Here is a 27,957-nt window from a genome sequence, read left to right on the forward strand (position 1 = left end):
GAGAATTTAGCATTCTAGTTGTTTCCTGGATAAGGGCCAGCTTTTGCTCAACTGCTTGAACCTATTCGAGTTTTTACTGTAGCTTGCGGTGAAATGAATCAATATTAAAACCATAGAGATTCACACAAGCCGGGAGCTTATCTACTAACTTTGGCCTCACCTTCCCCATTTTCTAATTTGTTGTTGAAACCTCTTATACCTGTTGCATCACCAAACTATGTGTGCTTACTCTTCATGCATCCTCCTTCTGAAAAATGTGTCTTGGGAGGTTCAATCTGTATTTTCATCCAGCTTACAGCCAGGATCCCCGTCACCTCGACACAAGACTGGACCTCTGGTCTTTGTCATAACAGGAAGGAATTATGAGGAAATTCAACAATGAGGTAGCTGGCTATGATGCTGCCTAGAGTTCCATAGTGAAAGGTGCCACATTGGCCCCAACAGATCTACCCTCTTGGGGACAGTGAATGAGAAACTCACCAGGGAGAGAGGAAAGGAGGAAGAGGTATGTTTGGTCTGGGGGACAAGATGGCTAAACCACACGGAAGATAATAGATGCTCAGTTTGTTGGAGCCAAAGAAGCCATGAGTTCTCAGAGGTCAGTGTTTTACTTATTTATCCCTCATTCATTCATGCATCAAAATAGCTTCAGCGCATAATTGTCTGTTGATATCTTAGGCACTGTGGCAACACATCTGAGTTCATTCCCCTCCTCCTCCTCCTCCTCCTCTTTCTTCTTCTTTTTCTTCTTCTTCTTCTTCTTCTTCTTCTTCAAGTGTTTACTTGTTTTTGAGAGGGGAAAGGAGTAGAGAGAGAGAGAGAGAGGGACAGGGGATCCAAAATGGGCTCCCCGCTGTCTGCAGAGAGCCCAATGCAGGGCTCGAACTCACAAGCCATGAGATCATGACCTGAGCTCGACCGACTGAGCCACCCCAGCACTCACACATCTGAGCTTATTCTTAAAGAATTTAAGTCTACTTGGGCAGTGATAGACACTTAAAGTCCAATCTAGGAATTCAATAACAGAAAAAGAATTGTGATTTCTTAGCTTTTCCAGAACCAGCCTCCTTTTGGTTTCTCAAATATCAAAAAGTACAGGACTGTTTTTGAGTCCTTTCCAGTTGCCCTATTTTAAATTGTAACCTACCTGTCCCTCTCCTCCTAACTTCCGTTACCCCTGCCCTATATTTCTTTCATCACATTTAGCATCTTTGACCATAATGTATTTGTTTACTTCTTTGATGTATTCATTGGTTATCGCCTGTTTCTCTCCACAAAAATTTGAGCTTCCCCAGGGCAGAGATTTTTGTCTTTTGTTTCCTGATGTATTTCAAATATGGAAGAGTGCCTGGAACATGACAGGTGCTCAGTGAGGTGAACGTAGAATGAATGAAACTTAAAAACTCATGGATGAAAATGGTTCCAAAGTCTTTCTTACTTTCTGCCTCCTTAATTATGATAGTCTAGGAAGAATGTAAACTTCTTTTGGAAGGGGGGTGTCGCATTGAGCTACTCTCATTTTGCTGAGTCTTTAAGTTGCCCTCAGGTCTTGCTGAGAAGGGTAGGACCAATGTCTCTGACTCTGGGGTAAAACACTGCAGGTGGATGCTTATTTAAGTTCTGGCATCATCTCTTCTTTGAAATCAGCTGACCAGAGGTCCTTTCTCACCAACGCTTAGGGGAACCTCTTCCTGCTTTGAATTCCAGGCCTGCTCAGTGGCAGACTGGAGAAATCCAGAGAAGGAAATTTGCTGTGTTTGTGTTGGAAATAAGACTGAATAAGTAAGCATTAACTTTGAGATCTTATTTTCTAATTCCCAATCACAGCAAGAATCTTTTAAGCTAGGTTTCCTATTGCCCATTTATGGATGGAGGAAATGAGAACTGGAGAGAAGCTTATTACCAAAATTTGTTCCAGTTCACATGGTTTATCAGTGGAGGGGATGGGGCTGGACTGAGATCTGCCTAGCTTCACTCTTTTCTTACTGTCATTTTGCTTCACTGAAGACCTGGAAATGTGTCTTTTCAAGTAATGTAAATAAAGTTCCGTTCATGACACGCTGTGGCTCTTGACTGCTAATGGGACCTTCATTTCCTGGTTTTCACTTTTTCTTTTTCTTTTCTTTAACCCTTCCTTCTTTTCTTTCTTTCTTTCTTTCTTTCTTTCTTTCTTTCTTTCTTTCCCTTTCTTTCTTTCTTAGCCTTCCTTATAAAGTTGAAATTTCAGGCGGTGGAGTTCTGGTCAGAGATATTTTATAGCATATGCTTGAGTGGAACCTGCTCTTGTTTCTGGAAGACAATGGGGTCCCTTTGGAAAAAAAGCCAAATATGAATTTTCAGATTAGTGCTTGAGTCCAGAACAGCATGAAAGAACAGATATTTGGACAAACAGCTCCCTTCAACATGGGGCAGATGCTTAGGATTACGCCAGTGACAATGGATTTGACTAAAAATCAATATAGACCAGCTCCTTCATGCTTTTCCAGATTGGAAGGCAACACTCCTTCCCAGGGGGAACAGTTGTATATCTGCTTTTGGCATCACTTTAGAGGTTTTAAGAGTAAATGAAAATGAATTCTTAAGCTCCCTGCAGAGTGAATTAGAAAAATGAAGGACAAAATGACTTAATGAGATCAGGATAACAATAACACCCTTTTTATTATCGAAAATATAAACAAACATTCCCTAAGTTTCCCCCGTTCTCCACGTTCTCCACGGAGAGCCCTGCCTCGGCCCCCAGGGTCTAACAGGGACAAATAGCCCTAAGGCTTGGAAGCAAACACACACTTCAGGCTGGGAAAACAAACAAACTTTTACTTACCCAGAGCCCAAGGGTTCAGATTTCCTCTCATCACTTCTAGAATAGGATTCTACTCTTAATAATTATGCCTGGCTTCTGCCCAGACTAAAGGGTTCAACTGCTGCCTTTTCTATGGCCAGAACCATCTACGTGTGTTTTCCAGTCTCTTCTTTTATCTGCACTTCCTTCCTTTCCCTTTTCCCAATGTTGCCCTTATTTTTCAGAGGCCCCAGACTTTTGGTCTCCATTTCCAAGAGGCTGTTTTCTTGCTGATTTCCTCTCGACCGTCCTTTGGTAACAGGTGGTCCTTTGGGATTGACCATTGAAACAGTTTGCCTTATCCTACAGCAATGGGAAGAGGGGGTCAGACACCAGACCTACGGGGCAGATCCAACAACTTGCAGATTAAATTCTTTGGCTGTTAACATAGAAGCCTGAGGCAATTCTCAGAACTCCAGTGTCTCCGATATCATGTATTTATTAAATCTCTCACTCCTTCATGCTTTCTATCTCCCAACAAATGGCTTCATGCCTCTATTTGTCAGAACTTACAGATAAATAAACGCAGGACTTTCTGTTCTCTTTGGAATGCTTCTTTCTCTTTTCACTTAGTTAACTCTTACTCATACTTTTAAATTTCAGCCCAGTTATCACTCGCTCCCCCTGCCCCAATCCTTCCCCAGCCTATAATTTTATGCATTAATGGAATCCTTTTCCTTCATAGCACTTAGCACAGTCAATGCTTTTATTTTTATACGGGATCTTTTGATAGCTGATTTTCTCCATGAGACTGTAAGCTGGATGCTAGTTTTGCTCACCATTGAATATTCAACATCTAGCAAGTACTCAAAAAACAATCATGTCAGAAGACGACTATAACATTCAGTGTGATGCCAGAGTGAACACTGGTGTTCATCTGATGTGGATTGGGCTGTGGGGTAGGTAAGATAAGGAAAAACTTTCAGAAATTATTCTTGAACTGAGCCCTAGATTGTGAGGAGGTGACCCAACATGGTGACAGCATTCCAAGCTGGCATAACATCTTAAGCCAAACTTCAATGGGAGACAACATGGCCGACCTGCTTGAGTAAAGGCAAAAATCTCAGTGAGTTTGAGGGCAAGCTAGAGAGTGGACGTTTGGCAGTTAAGACTAGGTGGGTAGCCTGAGGACACATCATGAAGGCATTGCATGCCATGCTAAAAAATTCTGACCTTATCCAGCAAGCGATGGGAAAACCATTGAAGTATTTTAGGTAGGGTGGAGGCGTGAGCAGACATATTCTGGGCTCAGATGGGTGTGTGGATCCTGACCTGTGTCACAGGCTCCTAGAGGAAGGTCAGGAAGTTCCTAGTACTGCTAGTTCTGGAAGCAACTTGCCAGGAGAAGTAGGAGTCCCAGAAAAGACAGGGATGCTATTGCCTTAGCGCTCTGCACATGTGAAGGAAGAAATCTGGTTATGATTAATAAAGGAAAATTTTTATTTCTATCTCAAAAGCCAGGACTTTAGAAACTCATCTTTCATTTTCTGGGGGGAATAAGCAGTTTGGGTGTTTGGATGGCACATTGGAAACAGGGGCCTGGAAAGACAGGCATCACTGTTCTTTTCTCCTTTGGAGTGAAGTTCAGTGATTATGCTTCATTTCATGTAACAGTCAGTGAGACCAACCACTTTGCAATCTTACCATGATGCTTGATGTTTTAGAAAAATGCACACACAAAAAATTCTAAGAAACTGATGCATGAGAGAAGGAAATCCATTGTGTTTCACCGTGGAAATAATTTATGACTCAATCATCATGATTTAATTAGGACTCTCTTGAAGTTTCTCCTTCTGGGATGTCTGAACACTTGGTTTTCATTCTTTTGAAGAATTCTTTCCCTTTTACTTGTGGACTTTTAATTTTACCACTTGCCAAGCTGCCTCTCTCCTCTTAGCTCAGAATTACCTCAAATCCTCCCACTCTGCAACAAGAAACCCTTACCCAGCCTCTCCAATTTCCTCACCAGCCTCTCCAATTTCCTCAATGCCCCTGCACCTGCTCTGGGGGAAGGCATCCCAATCTGTGAAAGTCCTGGCCCAAACTCATTTAATTCATTTTTTTAAAGGAGAGTGAAAGAGAGTGCGAGCAGGGGAGAGGCAGAGAGAGGGAGAGGGAGAGAATCCCAAACAGGCTCTGCACTGTCAGTGCAGAGCCCGAAGTGGGGCTCAATCCACAAACTGTGAGATCATGACCTAAGCTGAGATCAAAAGTCATATGCTTAACTGACTGAGTCACCCAGGCACCCCCAAATCCATTTCATTCTCAGCATCCCCAAATGTCTCACCGGCCTCTGCTAAAAGAGAGGCAACACTCCTACAGGAGCAAAGTTGGGGGATGTGATTCCTGGGGGAATAGGATGCCAGCTCTTCATGTGGGATTCGGTAAATGGGCTGGTGATATGTGGTCAGTTCTAGGAGAAATTGTGAAATGAATGACCTTTGGCTTTTCCTCATGTCTTAATTTGTCCCGAGATTTTATTCCCTGCCCAGGTTAGCCTTGCTAACATCATCAATCACACAGCCTTGCCCTGGAAAGACCCTGGATCCAAAACAACAAAATCTGAATGGAACTCCCAGTTATAGTACGAACCTTATGGGCACTGAATGAGGCTTTGCCTGGACTCTCCCCTCATTCATGGAAGCAAAATCCTCATGCTTACCAGCCACATTGGCTATGAGAATCGAACATCATGGTACACTTACAAGCACTTTGCAAAGTATAAAGTGTCATATAAATATGGAAGATATTGTCAATGGTGATACCGAAAGCCTGGAATCAGCTAGATTGCTTCTGCAACCTTCCCCTATTTATCCTAAGTCACTACAGATGCACTTAGCCTGGAGAGAACATCTCTCAGTCTTGCGTGCTTGTTCCTAATCTCCCTTCTCCCCTAAACGGTCTTGTACATATTTCCCATAGGCTCGTAATTTCTACCTTCAATATGCACATCAATGAAATAGTGAAAAGAAGAAGGTACTGGGGCACCTCAGCGGCTCAGTCGGTTGAGTATCCGGACTCTCGTTTTCGGCTCAGCTCATGATCTCACGGTTTGTGGGTTCAAGCCCTGCCTCAGGCTCTGCGCTCACAGCGTGGAGCCTGCTTGAGATTCTCTCTCTCCCTCTCTCTCTCTGCCCCTCCCCAAATCACACTAGCTCTCTCTCTCTCTCTCTTTCTGAAGATAAACTTTAAAAAAAAGAAGAAGGTAGTGTGGTATAGTAGGTACATTGTTATAATTATAATTATATTATATTATAATAAGCTTACATACATTAATGAGTTAGCAAAAGAAGGTATACTGTGTGTTATGCTATGTGAAAGTCAAAAAGCCACAGATTCATGCCTCTCCCTCCTTCTGCTCCCTTACTTGTTCTGTGATTTAGGTCAGCATTTCCAAAGGTATTATTTTTTTGCTGTTTATTTATTTATTTTGAGAGAGAGAGCAAGTGGGGGAGGAGCAGAAGGAGAGAGGGATAGAGAATCCCTAGCAGGGTCCGTGCTGCCAGCACAGAGCCCAACGTGCGGTTCGACATCACAAACCGTGAGATCGTGACGTGCACCGAAATCAAGAGTCAGATGCTTAACCGACTGAGCCACCCAGGCGCCCCTCCAAAGGTACTATATAGGAACAAAGACATCAAAGTGTAGGATACTCTGAGTTAAAAGAAATTAAATAAACTTCTCTGCTACTGGATTAATGTGCACTGGGAATATACAGGAAGGGGATTTATGTATCTCTTTCAAACTTGTTTGACCATAGAATACTTTTTTTTTCAAAGTGAAGCATCTAGATGACTAATATTTTATGGTATATACTTAAAGCAAACCTGCCTTTAGTAAATTCTGAAAAAGGGAATAATGATAATTGGCCCCAGGGTGGTTACCAGGATTAATTGAAAATAATGGGCAGAAGTCTAAGCGAGGGCTCTGGGTATGAAAGGCTTAAACAGCAATGTCTCAGCATCAGAGAGATGTTTAAAAAAAATTTTTTTTTAATGTTTATTTTTGACAGAGAGAGAGAGAAAGTGGGGTGGGGCAGAGAGAGAGAGAGAGAGAGAGAGAGAGAGAGAGGGAGACAGAATTCAACAGGCTCCATGCTGTCAGCACAAAGCCCCACATGGGTCTCGAACTCACAAACTGTGAGGTCATGACCTGCAATGAAGTCACTCAACCAACTGAGCCAACCAGGCACCCAGCAGCTGAGCAACATTTAATGGTGATGCCTAGAAAATGTCTTGGTGTGGACAGATGGAGAATGTGATCTCTTTTGGACTCTAAACATAAAGCAATTTCCCCCTGCCTCCCTGAAAAGGGGCTCACAAATCCTTCCCATCATCCAGCACCCTGGTGAAGCCTCCCCCTGATCAGACCATGGGGAGCAGAAAGGGCAGAGGGTGGACAAGATTTCAGGGCAAAGAGAAAGGTAAACACAGACTGAAGACTCTCTGTGATAATACTGAGGAATCTCAAGCAAGGAGGGAAACATGGGAGCCAAAATAGGGAACACTCGAGAACAGATACAGATGTGACTCACACAAAGCTTTAGTCACCCTCGTTAAGTTGGATACCAGAGTTTTAGTGAAAAGGAACTAAAACCCGTTGTCCTTCTTTCATAGTTTGTCATGGGTGACGATGTTCAAGATGCTGGAATTTGTTCTTATCTGAGGCGTGGGATCGGTCCTCCTCAGTCCTCATCAATCTTCATCTGGCTTTTATTTTTGTCATAAATCTCAAATTAAGATGCCCTCGCATGTGCTCACAAATGGATATCTGGTGTGAGTGGACCTGACTGGACCTTTTGGAGTAAGATTCTGGCATCCACAGGGGGAAAAACACAGGTAAGCAGCACTCACAGAATGTCTTTAAATTAATAACTTCGGTCACAGAGGGTATATACGAGATGGAATACCCCACGTGCTTAATACATTATTGCGTTCATTCATTTCTTTGCTTCACCATATTCTTTGAGCACTGATTCCACAGTATTTCTTAGAGCACAGTTTCTCTGATGGGCACTGTGCTGGGAACTCCAAGTGAACACAACAGATAAAGTCTTGACTCTCATGAGCTCATGTTCCAGTGATAGAAAATTGTTATAATTTTTTGTTATAACTGTTCTAATTATTATATTGTTGTATTATTATATTGTTATATAATTGTTATATTTTGTTATAATAATTGTTATAAATTTTTTTATTTAACCCAGGAGGAAGGATGGGAGGAATAACCCCCACCCCTTCCAGGCGGCCTATGTCATCTGTGTTATGATCTTTTAAAGGCCTCGGATTTATTCCCTGGTCCAAAGTTTTGACTCCTAACTTAAGATTTCCAGGTAGCTCCATGTAGGTGGACAGCGGCCCTGTGTGAGGCTTCTTAGGTGTTTGGAAAGGCAGGTTCCTTCTGGAACGCTCGGCTCTTTCCAGTGAGTTTTGTTTTGTCAGTCAATGACCTGTGTGCAGTGAAAGATCACATTTATTTTTCATCTCTTTTTTAAAATGTGTATTTATTTTTGAAAGAGAGAAGAAGAAGAAGAAGAAGAAGAAGAAGAAGAAGAAGCAGCACAAGTGGGGGAAGGGCAGAGAGAGAGGGAGATACAGAATCCAATTCAGGCTCCAGGTTCTGAGCTGTCAACACAGAGCCCCACCCAGGGCTCAAACTCACGAACCGTGAGATCATGACCTGAGCCGAAGTCGGATGCTTAACCGACTGAGCTACCCAGGCACCCCTTATTTTTCATCTCTTGATTTGGAGTCTTTACTCTGGAAGACAAGACTCTGCCCTGGTTTGAGTCTAAATTTGGCCCAAGTCTACCTGAGATGATTGGCCAGTCCCAAGCAAGTGAGCACGTTGGACTGTGAATTGCCTTGAGGAAAAGTTCCTGGCCCAAAATCGTCTCCCCTCAGTCTACCTCCCACCTCCTGATGTTAAACACAAGAGGATATTTGAGCTGAGATGTCTCTGAAAAATCAAGAGATTACAACTGTGTGACTGAGAAGCCTACCATTCCATTCCATTCTGTCTTTCCCTTGTAGACAGGTTATCTAGACTAGATAATGGATTCAATTTTTTTAATCAATTAGAATTGTTATTAGCAAGAGCTGTGATAAGTGGATGAAGGATGATGGCAACGGTCATACAGAAGCTCAAATATCACAGAAAAAACAACAACATTGTTTTAACTTTCCAGATGGGAGGGCAAAGCAGATGAAACCAAAATGAAAAGAACAATTGCAATAAAATGTGGACATTGCCCAGAAACTTGATTTTCACAGGATTCAATGGCAAGCACATAGATTCAGTGCGATTGTGAAAAGTTAAGGAGCCTGGCAAAATAAGAGATGCTCACAGACCACGGGGATGTACCTCAATCTGAATGTGTTTTTCCTCATGCAATTCTAATACCATTTGCTATCTTATTGTCCGTTTTCTTTTAATGAATATGTGAAATATTGCATCTATACACATGGCTCTAAGATCCTTCTGTCTGGCCCTTATGACTCTTCTTATGTTTTCATTCATTCATTCATTCATTCAAACTTAGGAGAGCACCTCCTAAGTCCAAGGCATTGAGAATTCAAGCGTTCCAGAGTCTGCTTTCAGAGAGTTTATAATCTAGAAGGGGAAATAAAACTTCATTCTGATACACGCGAATACATGATACGCAATGAACAATATGCAGGAAAAAGTAGTCGGAATATATAGAGAGAAGCACGTTATGGCTTCACACTCTTGTTTCTGCTCAAGCCCTTCCTCTGAGGTCGCAGCCAGCACAGGGCTCACGAGCATGGCTTTGAATCAGACATGCAGGGTTAGCTCTCAGATCTATCGTTGACCATCTGAGTCACCGTCAGCAGATTACTTACCCTCTTTTATCTCCATTTTTCCTGTATGTAAAATGGGGACGATATTATCATTATTAATAATAAGAACGGTATCTACCTCTAGTGTTGACGACTGAATAAGGCAGTGGTTCTAAAGCCGCGAGCAGAGTGGCACATGGTAAGTGCTAAATAAAATGAATTGTGTGTTTATCACAACTTACCCCCTCCTGATGTCCCTGTCTACATCAGTGGCACTCCCAGCGTCCTGGTCACGGAGGAAATTTACCCAGGAGTGGGATTGCTGGATCATATGGTAATTCTATTTTTACTTTCTTGAGGAACCTCCACATTGTTTCCCATAATGTCTGTACCAGTTTATATTCCCACCAAGAGTGCACAAAGAGTCCCTTTTCTCCATATTTTCATCAGCATTTGCTGTCACTTATCTTTGTGATAAAAGACATCCTAACTGATGTGAGGTGACATCTCATCGTGGTTTTGTTTTGTTTTGTTTTAAAGATTTAACTTTTAAGCAATCTCCACACCCAACATACGGCTCCAACTCGCAACCCCAAGATCAAGAGTTGTACACCGCACAGACTAAGCCAGCCAGCGCCTTTCTCATTATGGTTTTTCTTTGCATTTTCCTGATGATGAGACTCTTTTCGTCTACCAGTTATCCATGTATGTTTCTTCTTTGGAAAAAATGTCTGTTTAAGTCTTCGCTCATTTTTTTAATTCATTTTTTTTATATTGAATGGTACGAGTTCTTTGTATATTTTGTATATTAACCCCAAATCAGATATGTGGTTTGCAAATATTTTCTCCCATTGCATAGATTACCTTTTCATTTCTTTGATGGTTTCCTTGGTTGTACAGAAGCTTTTGAGTTTGATGTAGTTCTTCAACTTCAGAATGGAGATTATAATCATAATCTCCAGAGGGTTCTTGCAAAAATTCAAAGAGGTCAAGTAAATAAAGTGTCAAAAACATGTTTGGCTCGGGGCGCCTGGGTGGCTCAGTTGGTTGAGTGTCCGACTTTGGCTCAGGTCATGATCTCATGGTTTGGGAGTCTGAGCCCCGTGTCAGGCTCTGTGCTGACAGCTCGGAGCCTGGAGCCTGCTTCAGACTCTGTGTCTCCCTCTCTCTCTCTGCCCCTCCCCCACTCATGCTCTGTCTCTCTCTCTCTCAAAAACAAATAAATGTTAAAAAAAAAAGGAATTGTTAAAAAAAAACACGTTTGGCTCATTGTAGGCATTTAATGTCTACCTTTGTTGGAGGAAAAGAACAGATTTTTTCTGTTTTTTGCTTCATCATTTACCTGGCACCGTGGCTTCGGCATTAGTAGGCGTTCAAAATACAAGTTGATTGATACGATAGCCTTGTCATTCTTCTGAGTAAATTGAGCAGATTATGCAATGTATAGGGAGGGTATCTTAGGATGTCAATAGGAAAACTATACAAGTCTAGTAAGTAAAGCCATTCAAATTAATACTGTTCACTTTTTCCTGGTTGACCTTTTAAATAATGATTTTTTAAAAGTAAATAACGTAGCACTAACTAGTCAGGGATTGTGAAATCTAATCTACTCTAGGACTGGTTTAGTTGAACTTGGCCCTCAGGCCATGTGTTAAAGCTGATAAGTGGCTGGAATGGGGGAATTTCAGCTGGAATGGGGGGGGCAAAGATGATATTAAGCAGATTTTCATGGATCCCCCTAAGTGAATGACCGTATCTCTTGCTTACTGGGACAACTGGGTGTCTCATCGATCCCTGCGCAGGTGAGCAATTGCCCAGTGAATGCTCCCAGCTAGCTCTGCTCTTCTGTGTGGTCACAGGCCACCTGCAGTGTGGCACATCTGGACACCACCCTGAACTAAACAACAATTTACATTTTCACAGGATCCCCAGATGCTCAGTGTGCACATCACAGCTTGAAAAGCAAGGATCTGGAGGCTAAAGGGATTATAGGGTTAGAAGTAGTGTTTCTGTTCTATGACATGTCGTTGGCTTCCCTGTTGTACACGGAGAAACAGAGCTCCCATTTGTGAGATGAGAGAGATGAGGGTCTATACCTAGATCCTCTTCCGAAAATGAAGCAACTGTTGGCATTTGAAAGCATCTGGACTGCAAAAAGACACCTCATTGTTCAAAAGCTAGGCTCAACTAAAAACTGTAATCATTGGCCAGATTGGAAAGGACACTCCTGCCTCCTTGTTCACTTTCAGGAGAAGCACACGAGCCTGGCCAAGTTGACTAATATGCCTAGCCACGAAGACTGCAGAGTAGGTGAGGTTGCTGAGTGGGTACAGTTCAGAGAAGGTTCTTTTATAAAAACAGTGCCCATTCAAGGATGTTTAAAACTGTAGGAAGGTCTTGTTCTGGGCTCTTCAGGCTGTTGGAGATCACAGGGCTTGAGGCAACTGTAATTTACCTACTGTGGATAATGTTTGGCAAATAGAAGTAATGATGAACCTTCCTTCTACTGCAGCAGTGCGAGCCTGCTTGGCGACTGAAGAATTTGGACTGGTTGAAGTTGGGGCATGTGGCAAATAAAAACAAAATCCACTCAGTTAAATCTGAATTCCAGATGATCAGGGGATAATTTTCTAGTATAAGGCTATGCCATGCAATTCCTGGGTCCTGTATTTTACCTAGCAACCTTAGTTCCAGCTCCCGGCACTAGACCCCAGAGATTTACCGAGCATCTTATATGAGAATTGTATCCAAGAAAAGTATGTCACCCCCACGCTTTCCGTAAGGACCTGCATTTCCAGAGAGAGGATTACACAGCTTACAGTTTTGAACCAACCCTAGAGATCTTCAGTCTTGTTTTTCTGAGTTTCAAAAAGATTAAGTGACTTGCCCAAGGCAACAGGACTGGGTATTTCGGGATCTACTTTCTTTCACATGAGTCATTTTGAATAATGGAAACTTGAACCTCAGGATACTAAATTTGATGTAGAAATTTCTTATAAATGACCTACAAGTAGTAGGAGGGGGGACATTGACAAGCAAAACAAAGTAAGGGAAGTAATAAAACTAAGCATTGACTACAGAGACAAATGTACTAAAATATTTGAAATATGTGTTAAGGTTGTCATAATAGTGGAAGCATTTAAATTTTTTATGTTGAGTTGAAGCTATGAAACATGATTGGAATTTTGTTGACTATTTAAAAAAATGTTGTATTAATCAAATTACTCCAAACAAGTCATTGACTCGCCACATAAAAGACATGAGAGACTTGTAATTAGAAAAAATGTTACTGAACCATAACATCTGAGTTGCACAGAAGTAAATACTGTTATCCTGGGAGTGTATAAAAAAAAGGAAAACTTTAGCTAAAAGTGAGACCTAAGATCCCAGGAAATAATTTACATAAACAATTCTTAATATATACAAATCAGTTCAGGAGAAAGAAAATAACAGGAGTTGCTTATTGAAATTCCAACACTTTTGAGCCCTCTTCTGGCCGGTAAATGGTGACAGAAATTTCAAAACCAAATAAGATCTTGGAGCATAATAAAAGTACTAAAACAATAATAAATGCATTTGTACTTTAAGAGAAAAATTAAAACAAAATTGTTTCATTGCATGCGATGAAAAATTTCTCTGAAAGACCTAATTTTCTATTTCTCGTCTGCTCTATGCATGAATGAAGGGAAAACATGTAATAATCTTGAGAGATACTTCAAAGCAATAATTAAACCTTTTTTTTTCTTCTGTGGCAGGAAGAGAGGAAGGAATACATTTGTTTCTAAATATCAATAAAATTGGATAATATGAATTTCAAAAAACGATGTCTTGTCATTCAACCTCATAAATATTTGTACTTTATTGGGTGTCATCTTGGCCCTCTCCCATCAAGGTCCTCTTTTGGGTTCTTTTTAAACACTAGCTTTGGGGATTATGGGTGCTGATGAACTTAATGAATAGAACCAAAACCAAAGCCAAAAACCTCATTAATAAATGGAGCCAAATTGCCTTGTACTTCTGTTCATTTACCATTCTAGGAATCACCAGCCATTTAGAAACCACATCCCAAATAATATCCAACTCTGCTGAGTACAGCCTCACATGGTTGTTTCTGGAACTACCCAGCACTTAAGGAGTCCTCCAAATAGGCAATGGTTTATCCTAGCACTAACTCCAAATCTTGTGACCAGACCAAGATGGTAGCACTTGAGTGGTGGGGTCAATGAAGATGTATATTTCCATAGGGATATGTGATATGGATATTCTAGTGAATAAGGTTTGCCAGGTATTTTTTTTTTGAGATTTTTATGCCTCTTAATTTTAAAATATTAAAATATTCTACTAAAGGTAGTGAGTTTGTGGCAAAACAACTCCTTTGTAAGAGCCCCAGCTATGAATATTTTAGAGGTTAAACTTAAGGAATTACTGGCTTTCTTACTGGCTTGAAAGATAGCCACTCTTTAGAAGTAAATTCAGAATGAACATGTGAGGACCACCCAGAGCCAAGGCTTTTAACAATTGGTTTGTAGGAGACCCTCCTAATAAAATGAGTAAAAACATCAGAAATCTTCGGAACCTGCACAATCTCACAGAGTGAATAAAGAGAAAATAAGTCTGGTTCTTGACTCTGTCGATGGTAAACAATGTTCTAAATGCACAAACTTCACAGAAAAAAATAAATTTGCATCACCGTAACCAGAGTAAGTTTGAGTAGCACAGATCTTCCTTTGAAAGACTATTTTCCAAGACGGGTCACTTGAACATGGGTGATGAAAGCCTTTGGGATTCAGTCCATATAGATGACATTCCCTTTCTCTGATGATTATCAATTAAAAAGAGAGAGAGAGAAAACCTTCTAAAGCCAGGGTATAAACTCAATTTAAAATATGACAGTGAAGGAACTTCACTTGAGAATGTTGTGGTATCCCCTCCCTTTATGCTGGTGGGAACACCAGTTCTTGCTCAGGACCACAATAGTGGACAACAGTCCCTTATCTAGTAAATAATGTGATATAGTATAAATGAAAATGAGAGTGGATTTGATCTTGGCCATATCTAGACTGAATTATAAAAAGAAGAAAATTCAGTTGGATCCAATCAAATATTATTTTTATAAAAATGTCCCTACTAGAGACACTGGGATGTTGGGTATGTGTGCCTGGGTGTGCATCTGTTTTGGTGGGAGAGGAATGTCAACAGAGAGTAGAACATGGAGGGAACGGCCTCACACAATCAATCTGAATCATCTAACATAATTTCATATCAAGTAGAAAGAAATGAACTGGCACATAGGCAAAGAGACTTTAAGGTCTTGCAAGACTTGACGTGGTTTGAAAAGAGTAATTATGTAAATGACAAATTACCTAAAGCTCCAGATGGGCCCTTGGGTTTCTCTATTTAATTCCTTCCCTAAAACATAGCACAAAGACCAAGAAAGTCCCAGATTTCCAAATTAGTTTCTTTAAAAGTTGAGTTTTCTTCCAAAGTCATCAGGCGTGAAACGTTAGGTCCTTACCTGTGAACTTTACATGGCCCATATGACTTCTTTTGAATTGACAAACTATATTCTCTCTCCATACTAAAGAAAAATTTCATGAGAGCCCACAGTGTTCCAGGCACCGTGGTAAGTACTATGGGGTGTTTTTTGTTTATTTTCAGCCAAGTTGACAATTCCTGGAAAGCCCTTGCCACAAATTCTGCCAATTTTCTCCTTTTAATTATTAATTTGCTTCTTCAATCATCCACTTTGAGGAGGTGACTAAGCACATCAGAAATGTAAGGTCTCAGACAACATTTCTGACACTTTTTGGATCACCTCCAAGCACCCACAGCATTGCAATCTAATAGGAATTCAAAAGGTAAAAACTAATTTTACCACAGACTTAAGTAAAATGCAAGTTGAAAGCTACATCTTGGCATAAGATCCTTGGAGACATTCCATGAAAAACTGTATCTTTTGTGGGGTTGTTTGCAATTTTGTTGTATCTGGCCCAAGCTTGCTTTATTGGTATGTCTAATTGAGAGGTCCCCTCCTTGGGAATGAATCACATCCTGCTTTAGTAACATGGTAGGATGTTTTGAAGAATACGAATATATATACACATATATATACTATACTATATATATATAGTGTATATTATATATAATACACACACAGTGGAATATTATTCAGTCTTAAAGAGGAAGGAAATCCTGCCATTTGTGATGAGATAAATGGACCTTGAGGACATTGTGCTATGTGAAATATGTCAGACAGAGAAAGACAAATACCCTACAGTCTTACACGTGAAATTAAAAAAAAAAAAAAAGAGCTCACAGATACAGAGATGAGATTGGTGGTCACCAGACGCAAAGGGTGGGTGGTGGGTAAAATGGGTGAGGGTGGTCAAAAGGTACAAACTTCCAGTTGGAGAATAAATAAGTCCCGGGGACGTAATGTGTGCACAGTGGGGTGACTACAGTTAATAACACTTGTCTTAAAATGTTTCATCACAAGGAAAAAAAAATGTAAGGATGTGTGGCAATAAACTTATTGTCGTGATCGTTTTGCCATATATACAATATGAAATTATTATGTCGTGCATCTGAAACCAATCTAAAAACATCACGACTGTGGCCCAGTTCAAGTCCTTGTTCTGAGCTAATGCCTTTGCTTCCCAATTAGCACTGAGCAACTGTAGCAGAACGAGGGAAGGAAGCATCTGCATCCCCAGAAGGTCAAGAAATTTCATGCAGATACGGGAGAGCATGAACCTGAGGGTGGAAGCGTCAACTGAATTTCAAAGGCCTCCTGGCAAGTACACGGAAAGCGATGCTCAGCAGAATGACCCTAATGCTTCCGACTTAAATGTCCAAAGTACTACAGGAGGAGAAGCTTCTAGTTCCAGCACACACAACTGTGCCTGTGGGTCCTGCCGATTGCATCCTAAGGAACTTTCATCACAGGGTCTGACTCTCAGGGACGCACCCAACCACATAGTACGGTATGTTACAGAGTCGTAAAAGCTATATGACATAGTTAAGGAAGACGCAAAAAAAAGAGACTAGAGGCAAACTGAAGGCTATGTGAAAAATTAAGTAGTATGGGGTAGTACGTGAAGAGTCAGCACTCTGGAGCTAGCCCGACAGGGTCTGGGTCCTGGCTTACTGTGTGACCTTGCTTCAGTCACAAAACGCTTCTGCGCCTATCTCTTTCTCAGTAAAATAAAGATAATAACAGCAGCAAGGCCTGAGGTGGGGAGGAAAGGGTTGATTCATGAAAAGCCCTGGAACATAGTTAACAATTAACTGTTATCTGTCAGGGTGACCTATCATTATCGCCTGGAAAAGGTAGCACTTTAAACAAGAGAACACGATGATTTGTTTGATGAAGGGTGTTGTGCCCACTGGCTAGGTAGATGGGAATAAACATTTGATCATTTCTTTATATTCTCCACGAAAGTAGAGTAGGAACCGTAACCAGTTGAGAAGAATATATAAGTCAGTATTTAAATAATCGGCGGGAGAGAGGGTCTTTCTAAAAAAAAAACCCAAAAAACAAAAAACAAAAAAAACAGGAAGAAATCTAGAAGGGAAAGGACTATGGATAGAGTTGATTATATTAAAATATTGAAACTTCAAAACACAATAAACACAGCAACACAAAAACCAACCTACCCTAAACAAAATTAGAAGATAAATGATAAACTAAGAAAAATATTTGCAATTTCTGAGGCAGACCAAGATATTTTACATGCTTACTTATTATACCATTATCTATTATCTATATAGTAGAGCAAGAATATATTATAATCTCTATACTGTTATTGTACAACAAACAAATCTTGTATATCCAATACATGTAAATCAATAAATCAAAGCTTAACACCTCTGCCGCAACACTGGCCTAGGAAATTATGAATAGGTAATTCATAAAGAAAAAATGTAAATGGACAAAAAACTAAGAAGAAGATGATGAATCAAAGGGATGTGATTTAAAATGAGATAACATTGTTCATTTCTCAAATTGGCAATGATTTCTATTTTTTTAATATTTACCTTTTTTTGAGAGAGAGAGTAAGAGCAGGGGAAGGGCAGAGAGAGCGGGAGACAGAGACTCCTAAGCAGGCTCTGAGCTGTCAGCACAGAGCCCAACGCGGGGCTTGATCTCACGAACCATGAGATCACGACCTGAGCCAGAATCGGGAGTCCGATGCTGACCCGGCTGAGCCAACCACGTGCCCAGGCAATGATTTTTAAATGACCCTACCATACTGGTGAGGCTACAAGAAACGGACCCTCTTCCAAACTGTTGGCAGAAATATAAGTTGGCTCCGCCTCTCCGTAGGGCAAATTTTTAATACCTATCCAATGTCCATAACCCTTGCCCCTGCTTTTATACGTCTAAGAATTGAATCTAAAAGCCATTCTGAGATGTGAAAAGGAAGTAAATTTAACTACAGAGATCCTTGTGCGGCATTTTTGTAACAGCAAATAATTCAACCACCTTCGTTTATGTATCATGTTGCTGGTTAAATAAATGTTAATACATTGGTGGTGGCCTTGAGAATGAACTTCACAATTCCCTGACTCCAAGGAGGGTTAGTTGACTAAGACCCCCAGCTGTGACACTCTGAAATGCATCTTCTGCTTATGGAGAACTGGAGAAATGCGATATCCATATAATATTTTATGAAATAGGCATTCAGATAATGTGCCAGGAGAAGAATGTAGAATGTCTTAGATTTTCCACCTCTGTAGAGTGATGTACATGTACACACACACACACACACACACACACACAGATTAACAGATGATACGTGCAGTATGGTCTCATTAGGAGAAAAGGTAAGTGTAAGTATATGCACAGACACAAAATATTAATGTTGTTCCTTCCAGGTGATATTAGGAGTTCTTTTTATTTTCTTTTTCTCACCTACCCAATTTCAATTTTTGCCCTGTCCGAGATATGTAGTGCTTTATAAAGACAAAAGAAAACATTAAAGATTTTTACATGTTAACCGTGTTTCTTCTTGTTATTTAAATTGACTTTTATTTGGCATTTTTATTCATGATCTAATATTCATTTCTGCTTTTGCAACTTAACTTTAGATGTGGAAAGCGAGATAAAAAAAAAAAAAAAAAGACTAATTTCGGAACCAGAATAAGGATTTGATGTGTACTAAGCAGGAATGTTGGTCCTCAAGAGTCATTCCCAAAGACTTCATTAAGCTGTTGGATCAGGTAGGTGGTGTTACTGGTGCGTATTTTCTTTAAAAACTGTTTTAATGTTGTTGCGAAATTGGCTTGACAATAAACAACATGGAAGTCATCATGTAGGCAGTGAGATGACATTCACCAGACTCCCGGATTTTCCTGCCTGGCCTGGGGCATCTGAGTCAAAGTGCAGGCAGTTCTACTGTCTAGGACAGAGCTCTGAGCTTTGGTTTTCTCTTGCTTCTGGTACCAAGTCACTTCGCACTCGTGGCCTTGAGAGGCTTTTGCTTTTGCTCAGGGACCACAGTGTGGGTGTCCTCCCAGATCGCCCATCAGAATGAATCCTGCCTTCTCCCCTCCCACCTGCCTCTCGCCCTAAGGCGCTTCTCAGAGGTGATTTTCCCCCTAATGGTCAATCGACCTTCCATGTTATTCCATGCCTATGGACCTTCCATGCCTATGTTATTTTCTGTCAAAACAGTTTCTAAAAATCCCTTCTTAGATCTTTACAGCCATGACAAAGTGTAAACAGTCTGCCTGGATAGCCTCACTCGACACGTCTTTCTTTCACCTTCTGGGGACAGATTCCATGTGACCTTGAGATGCCCACGTTCACCAGTGGAGACCTATGTCTCTAGCCTTGTGTCTCCACTTCTTAGTGGAAAGGAGGGGATTTGTTTTTCTTTATGCTACCTCTCACTGGCTTCCCACAAACCCCTGCTTACTGCTCTCTGAGCTTTCAACTTTGTAGGTCCTATCCCCTCTGGGCACTAGTTTAGGGACCATTATGTTTCCAGTAGGCAAACCCAAGGTTTTGTACACATCAGTATTGCACAACAAAGGAAAGGCGTTTGTCCCTACCCACCCATAAAAACTCTCATTCAGTAGGTTTAGACAGTGCTGGGTACAAGGGCTGCCGTGGGCCTCACGTTTCAGCGCACATCAAAATAACTTGGGAGTTTTGGAAAACACGTGCACCCAGATGCCCTCCTAGACCTCCTGCGGGTGTTCAATAAATAAAGAAGGGCAAGGATTTGTCCCTTATTTGCCATTATACCTTGGTGTCTAATGTGTTATTAGCCGAGGGGGTACCCAAGTGGCAAAAAAGGTTAAATTTAAAATTAGAGCGAAGTGCAGGAAATCTCTTGTGGAAGGCTGAAGGATGGCCTCCAAAGATGTCCTTATCCTAATCCTTGGAAACTGTGACTACCTTACACGGGAAAAGGAAATTTGCAGATGTAATGAGGATTTGTTTTGAAGCATAGTCAGCATACGATATTAAATTAGGCTCAGGTGTACAACACAGCGATTCAACCGTTACCTACATACGTTACAAAATGCTTACCAGGACAAGTATATTACGATATTGACTGTGTTCCCTATGCTGTACTTTTCGTGCCTTTGGTTTATTTACTTGATCACTGGAGTGTGTACCTCTGTATTCCCTTCACCCATTTTGCCCATTCCGCCACCCCTTCCCCTTCGGCAACCACTGTTTTGCTCTCTGTATTCGTGAGTCTGTGTCTCTCTTTTGGTGTTGTTGCTATGTGTTCATTTGTTTTCATTTTTTTTAAGATTCCGCGTATAAGTGACACCTGTAACTGACTTCTTTCCCGTAGCACAATACCCTTCAGTTCCATCCATGTGTCAAAAATCTTGGCTTTAGAATTGACGTTTAAGATAGTAAGGTATTTAAGAATATATCATGGTGTTTTGATTTAGGCATTCGTTGTGAAAAAAATCCCCCTGTCAAGTTAACTAACACATTCATCACCTCACCTAGCTTTGTTTTTCTGTGAGCGGCTGGGGAAAGCTCTGATATTTTCCAAGGGCTGATGTGATCGGATTCGACCCACTGGACGGTCTTCCTTGGCCATAAATGTAAGGGTCATGGAATGACTCATCAAAATCACAGGCCCCTACCACCCCGCCCCCGCCCCCCCACTCAAAGGAAAATGGATAACACAGGACAATGGTTTTGGGGGGGGGGGGTCATTCTTAGAATTCTGTCTGCCACAGGGACCTTCGAGTATAGCCCCGGTAAGCATTAAAAGTGACTTGTCTTCGCAACCCAGGCCTTGGATGCTTGTCCTGGGGACTTTGGACAAGCAATCGTCGGAGTTCCATGTCCAGAATAGGCCATATGCTACATTATCTGTGAATGAACAAATAAAGGGACCTTGGGTTAAATTGTGGTGGAAGATGGGAGGTTGGAATAAAAAGGAAAACTAACGTCATTCACTGATTTTAATCATTAGACTCTCTGTTTTATATTTTCTTGATTTTTAGATGACCAAATTCCTGTAGTATTCACCCAGTCTTGCAGAAATGCCTGCCCTAACTTTCCTCCGTCCTCGTTTTGCTGCCCTCTCCCGAGACTCTCCACTCCCTTATCAGCAGACTAAGGGGGTATATGTATTAGCACGAAATATAATCAAAGTCCCATTGTGAGATCAGGCTCCCGGGCAAAACACGGCACTAAAAAGAAAACAGGAAGGAGACCCAAGAACAGAGCATCTGAAATCTTCCTTAAGCATGCCCTTTGTTTTCTCTAAGCAGCGGATTTTTACTCATTTGATGAGGCTGATTCATTTTTGTTGTGTTTTGTTTTGTTTTTTTTAAATCATTGAACTTTAAAAAGCCTATCCATTTTCATGTGGCTTGGGAATCTTCTGAGAGCCAGCAATCTCTTCAATCCTCTCCCTGAAGTAATTCGTATTCTATTTCTAATCTACAGGGTTTTCTGACTTTCTGCCTCCAAAGTGATTTGGTAGACAGGGGTCACAGAAGCCTCTTCTCACCTCATTTCATCCCCAAGTTCTGCCACCCACCCAGAGACTTTGCTGGAAGTTCGTGCTATTTTTGTCCTATCTGGTTAATGCCAAAGAACAATGCTGTGGTCCCACCACTGAAGCTCTCAAGAGCATCTGCTAAGTTACTTTTATATTCTTCATTTCCTGTTATTTCCTGTAATGCCTTGCAACTTCCCAAGGTCATCCAATTTGGAATTCCTGACATGTTTTCTGATATTTGCCCATTCCCTGAACAGGAGACGTTTGGCTCCTGTCTCTTAAAAGCAAACTGATGGCTGATTGCTGATTTAATATGCCTCCCAACTCCTCACCTTCCCCAGGGAAATCCGGAGTTATCAATGGGGATTGTTCCATCACGTCTCATCAATAGCTTGCCACTACACATTTTAAAAAGGAGCATTCTGGACATTTTAATATCTGTAAACATGTGAAACAAGCTCTTAAGAATTGGATTCCTGCGTATCAGCTTGTGATGCAAGCTTAGGAAATTTGTTCAAAATACTTGAGGTCGGAATTAGATTATGCTCTTTTCCTGTTACCCTTTTACGCCCTTCGTTCTAAGAGTATGGTGTTCCTTTCGATACAAACATTTTATCAATCATTTGCTAACTTCACATGGCAGCCATTGGTCGTGGGTGTTGGATAGTATTAGAAGAATCTAAGAAGAGCTGAATTCCCTTTGCTCCTTAAGCATGGCTTTTTCCACAGGGTTCTCAAGGGAATAAGACAAACGATAAACTAGCTATCATTTTGTTACAAATTGTCCCAGGGCTCCACTTCTCCATAATGAAGCACTCTGGAAAAACTCAGAAGCCACCCCTCCGCACCCCAGCTGGAGGCATCTGAATGGGGAAGAGGAGAGAGTCAGAGGACAAGGTGGCGAGGTCTGTTCAAGGACTCAGGCTCTGCCTCAACTGACCCAGCTAGCTGCAAGAATAAAGGAAACAGGGGGTATGCAATTTTGTGATACATCTTCTTCCACCCTCCTGCTTTTTCACTACTAGCCTTCTTTCCATCTATAAAATACGCCACCAACTCCTTCTCTCTCTCCGGACCTTGCATTTGTTAATAATGATCTTCCCTGACAAAGTCACTTCCTCCTCAGCTTCAGGTCATAACTCAGATGTCATCTCCCCTGAGAGCGCTTCCCCACTCATTATAGCGAAAGCATCATTTTTGATCCTCTTCACATATGGACCTATTTCATATTCTTGGTAGCACTCATTCACAAAATATGTGGTCACTGCCTGCCTCATCTCATTAGAATGTCAGGGCTACTGTCTTATCCACTGCTGTGCCTCCAGAACCTAAAACAGCACATGGCTCATGACAGAAGCTCAGCAAGTACTGGCTGAGCAGTTGCCAGAGACCCCATTCACCAGTAAACATAATCCAGTCAATGTCTTGAAATCTGGCCAATCAGATTAGCATTATCTCTTTTAAGAGAGGAGCGAGGAAGAAAGTAGAAAGTCACCTTTCTTTACCCATTGCTTAGATTTTTTTTTTTTTTTTTTTTTTTTTGCCTGCAGACCAACTTGGTGTGGTGGATTAGGTTAAGCAGACCAGGAGAAGTGAAGATTGGGACTTAATCATGGACTGTCAAGTTGTGGTTGGAGTGAGCTCAGATGCAAGGTGAAGAGAAAATTCAAGTTTGGCAGGTAGAACAAAGTATCTGGGGAAAATGACAGTAGATAACAGTGTTAGCTATAGAAAATTGTCGGTAAGACATAGAGGAGGTTACACAATGCACAAAAGTGTGCCACGAAGTGGATTAGAGCCCAGCGATAGGGATCCATGAGCAGACTATATTTGAAGATTGAGGCGATCAGACGCTGAAATCCATAAAGTGGAGTATCAAGTTCCAATTCCATTCTTAAGGTATCAGAACAGGACTCTGATCCCAGAGAGAGTTCCATCAAGCCCTTTACTGGTTCTTGGTCATCCTCTATTCCGTTCCCCTCAAAAATGATTCCAAAAGTCACTGCGCATTTCCATTTGCAAATCATAGAAGACTTCCTGCCTCTTATTTTATTGAGAAATTTCAAGTCAAGGTTCTTTCTTTATTGGTTCCCTTCCTGCAGCCAAAAGAAGCATGCAAATCTCCCTGATACTAACCAAAAACAATAAAACTTTCCTTTACATTGTAAAACCACTAGGAACTGTCCAACATCTTTACTCCACACAGAAGTCAGAACCCAGCATTTCCCTTTTTCATGCTAATTTACTCTGAGATGAAGCTCATTTCCTGAAGCTTGATATAACTCCCAGTGAGGTCACCAACGACATCCTATTTTACTACAAAAGCTGTCTGAGTCCTTTCATCTGGGGTCTGTCTCTTATACCCAACAGGACACCATGGTCCGTACTATCTTTACCAAGCTCTTTCAGCCTTTGGCTTTCATTGTATCCCTCCACCCTGGTGCTCTTCCTTCTGAGAAAGCTCCTTCATGCTTTGCTTTTGGATCACTGCTCTTTTCACTCCACAAGTCCCATCTGAATGATCTGGTACATGATGGAAACTGAGACTTATATGCTTCTCATGGCCACCTAGAACTCCCAGGCCAGAAGCTTCTGATTCCTAGAACAATCTGACTTCTCCACCTGGATATCCCCAGGCACAGCACCCTTAATTGTCTACCACATAAGAGCAGCATCTTCTCTAAATATGTTTCTCATGTACATTTGCTCTCTTTGGTTACCAAGACCATCCAGTCAAGCCCATACTAGAAAGCAAAGCGTCATCCATGGTAGCTTTCTTTCAGTCCTCCTCCCGTTCAGTCAGACATCACACCTATCTGGCTGACTTCTGTGATGTTTCTCTCTATCTCTATCTCCCTTCCCCTATGCTAGTTCACACTATCATTAGCTTTCTTCGCGTTACTACAGTAGGCTCCTATTTGGTCCCCCCTCTTCTCTTTAACCCTCCTTGAAACTTTCTTTCATGGGGCTACCAGAGTATTCTATCTACAAACGCAAAATTGACCGTGTCATGGGCTGAAACCCTTTGATGGTTTCTCCATTGTCTTGAATCTGAGGTGAAACTTGTCTCATATTACATTCAAGACGGTCCAGGAGTTGGTCCCTGCCTTCTCGCCTTTCTAATTCCCTCTTCTTGCATTTCCAAAAATGCCAGATAGCATGTATTGCATAAGCACACTACCCTCTTTTCCTTCTCTTTCCTTTTGGTAATGTTAAGCCTTCTTCATGGAATACATGTTTCCATGTTTCCTGACTAATCCCTATTCCTCTTCAAAAGTCTTTTTCAAGCTAGCCTCTTTCAACATGATTTACCTGCCTCTTTCTGCCCTGATAGTCCGGGTGACCTCACCCAGAGCTCCCTGATAACCATCCAACTTTTGACATTGCATTTGCTCCTGTCTCCCTAGAGGCCTCACACCTCTAGGTGCATCCTCAACACCTTGCCCAGTACTTGGCACATCCAATGCCTCATTAACATCTTTGTCGATTAATGGAATCAACTGTCTGAGGGGCTTTCCCTTACTTTCCACTACAGTGTCAGGACAGAGAATGTCTTCTATGCCTTAGAGAAACTAACAAAAAGTGAATGTTTTCAGGGACTCGGTCCCAGATCAGCACCTAGTATGCACAGGACATGACCTCACAAGTGCCATGACAGCCAAGGCAAGAAAGAAGAATTATGCCTCAGGAAGCAGCTGCTCCAGGCAGCGACATGCATGTGGTTGCTGCCAGGGCTAAGGTACATGGAAGTCAGGAAGGCTGAGGAAAGCCCACAATAACCTAGAAGTGAAAACACACCTGGATCAAAGGCTGCACTTCCCAACCTTCCTTGCAAAAAGGCCTGGTCATGTGACTAAATTCTGGTCAGCAGGATTTTAGTGGAAACTGTGTGTTAAATTTATGTAAAGTGTCCTGAAATGGAGTGTGTGCTCTCCCCTTTTCCTCCTTTCTTCTGGCTGCAATGCGGACATGTTGACCGGAACTGGGGCCACCATCTTGGATCATAAACTAACCATGAATCCAGGCCACTGAAGGAAGAGCAAGGAGACAGAAAGTAAAGGTCAGTGACACTTGCAAGTCCATAATGGTCTTGGGACACCTTTTTGGACTTTCATATGTGAGAGAAATATAGTCCTACCTTGTTTACACTATGTTTTGGTCATGAGGAGCCAACTCTAATCATAAGAAATACAGGCAGTTTATACAACATTCCTCCCAAGTTCTGAGAGTCTTAGCATCTTAACTACATTCCTGGACCTGACGGTGTAACATTTTTAGTCATTCAAGATTTTACTCATTTAAGATTTGTGGAAGAAGAGGTATCCAAACAGGCATTTATTTTCAGATAAATATCATAGGCAAACTTTTTGACATTTGAAGAAAAATGATGCTGGTGAAAGCTCTCATGGCTTCTGATGGGGTGTGCTGGCCATCACTCTTTCCTCCACATATTTAATTCAGTCTGGTATGATGTAGAGACAAAACTGACCAATGAAAAGACTGGAATGGCACTTCTGAGGCTGACAGATCAGTTTCGGGGTGAGGAGTTCCCTGGAATAGTCAAGGAACCCCGAATAGTCAAGACCATAATGATCCACCTCCTGAATCCATTTTACCACTCTGAATTAACAAACACTCCCTGAAAAGTTGCAAACGCACCCATCATCCATACATTAGCGATCATTGCTTTAATCAGACCAATAATTAGCAGTGGCCAGTTTCAAAGGAATGGAGCTGGCAAGAAGGCCGTGGTGGGAAGGAAATGATTGTGGTTCATTTGGAAGAAGACAGGCTTGAATGAGACTTGACAGTTCAGAGTCTGCAAAACTGGAACGAGAAGCGTATGGGAGGGCTGGGAAAGACTTGGTCCCATTCCCAGCTTGGCTCAGGGCTCCATCAGGGCCCATGTGTATTTCAGATCACCTTGACACTGCCCTAGCATGTCTTTGGTGCCTGGGAATGCCAGGGCTGCCATGTCTGGGACTCTTTTGGAGGCTCTAAATTGTGGCCTACTTTGGGTTGGCCCGGGCCCATTAGTGGATGGTGGCAGCCACTCACTGAGCTCTATTGATGAGGAAACTGAGACTCAGTTAATTTAGGTAATTCACAAGGGTCACAAATACCCAGTCTGACCCCACTTGGTATGACCCCCTGAATGCAGAAATCCTTAGCACCAAGGGTCTTCCCATCCAACTTCCCCTCATTCTTTCCAGTAGCTAGTAGAAGATAAGAAGAAGCAAGGACAAGAAGTCCTAGCTTTCTGTTGCACAAGAGCACAGAGAGACAACCAGAGTCCTCTGAGCACTTGATCTCTTCCCCCGGATCCCCTCACCTCTTCTTCCTCCATCTTTTCTATTGTTCTTGGGAATTTTCAGTGTTTCCCAAATCTGGCTGTTCAGGGAAATTTTTGAAAATTCGGTTTCTAGGCCCCAACCCAAGAGATTCTAATTCTGACAGCTTTGGTGATTGCGGTCTGCAGTCCAGGCTGAGGATAGGAAGGAGTTGGGGGAGGCAGAAGCTCCAGAAATCCCCTTCTCAGATGCAAAGGCCTCCGGTGAATGCAAATCTTTTTACAATCAAAAAAAACACCACCCCTGTGTAAAGCCAATGAGATGAGAGAAACCTCATCCTCTGATGGCTAACGATGAAAATTTAATTATTTCAACAGACTAGGAAATAAGATGAAAACTAAGCATTCCTTAAGATGCTTCCTAGGTTTCTTTCAAAAGTTCATTTCCTTTGAATAATGGGGAAGCAATCAAAGCAGGTGAAGTCTGTCTTGGTCTTCCTTCGCCTTTGCTTTCTTCTGAACAGGTGCCCAGGACACTCATCTAGTCCCAAAGATGCTCCAAACGCTCTTCTGTACCCCTTCTGAACCTGATGCTTTATGGAAAATGGATCTTCCTCCTCGCTCCACTTTCCTCACCCCAGACTCAACTCAAATTCAAATATCCTTACGTTCACTCAGGCCAGGCGAGCAGTCACTTGCAAAGCAAGCTCATAAGTGGATGCCCTTTGTAGTCCTGGTGGCTTCATACATTCCCTGGAGAGTGCCACGCTTCCGGAGCTCTTTGCCACTCATTCTGTTTCCTTCTAGGGTTGGTTGATGATCTTAGTAAAAGGCCATATGCTAAGGAACGTAGTAATTCCCTTAAGAAGAATCAAGAATTGATGAAAGACTATAACACAGGAAGCTTGGTACTCTTAAAGTCTAATTCCTGGTGAATAAAGATGAAAGTGTAGATGAACACAACAAGTTAGCTTTTCAGCGTCACCTTGAGTTTATCACCTCAAAGTACTTTTGACTGAAGTAATTGCATATTGTGCTCTG

At 41.7% G+C, this 27,957-nt stretch overlaps 1 long non-coding RNA gene across 1 annotated transcript; it reads left to right on the forward strand.

Moving 5' to 3' along the window:
• Positions 1 to 169: 169 nt before the first annotated feature.
• LOC113596351 (uncharacterized) lies at positions 170 to 27,957 on the forward strand. Its single transcript, XR_008295584.1, has 7 exons — positions 170 to 598; positions 7,456 to 7,677; positions 16,304 to 16,634; positions 18,744 to 18,861; positions 21,572 to 22,598; positions 23,177 to 25,686; positions 27,441 to 27,957. It is a non-coding gene; the product is annotated as an uncharacterized LOC113596351 (long non-coding RNA).

Source organism: Acinonyx jubatus, chromosome C1 (assembly GCF_027475565.1).
Source record: "Acinonyx jubatus isolate Ajub_Pintada_27869175 chromosome C1, VMU_Ajub_asm_v1.0, whole genome shotgun sequence".
In the NCBI taxonomy this organism is placed as follows: Eukaryota; Metazoa; Chordata; class Mammalia; order Carnivora; family Felidae; genus Acinonyx; species Acinonyx jubatus.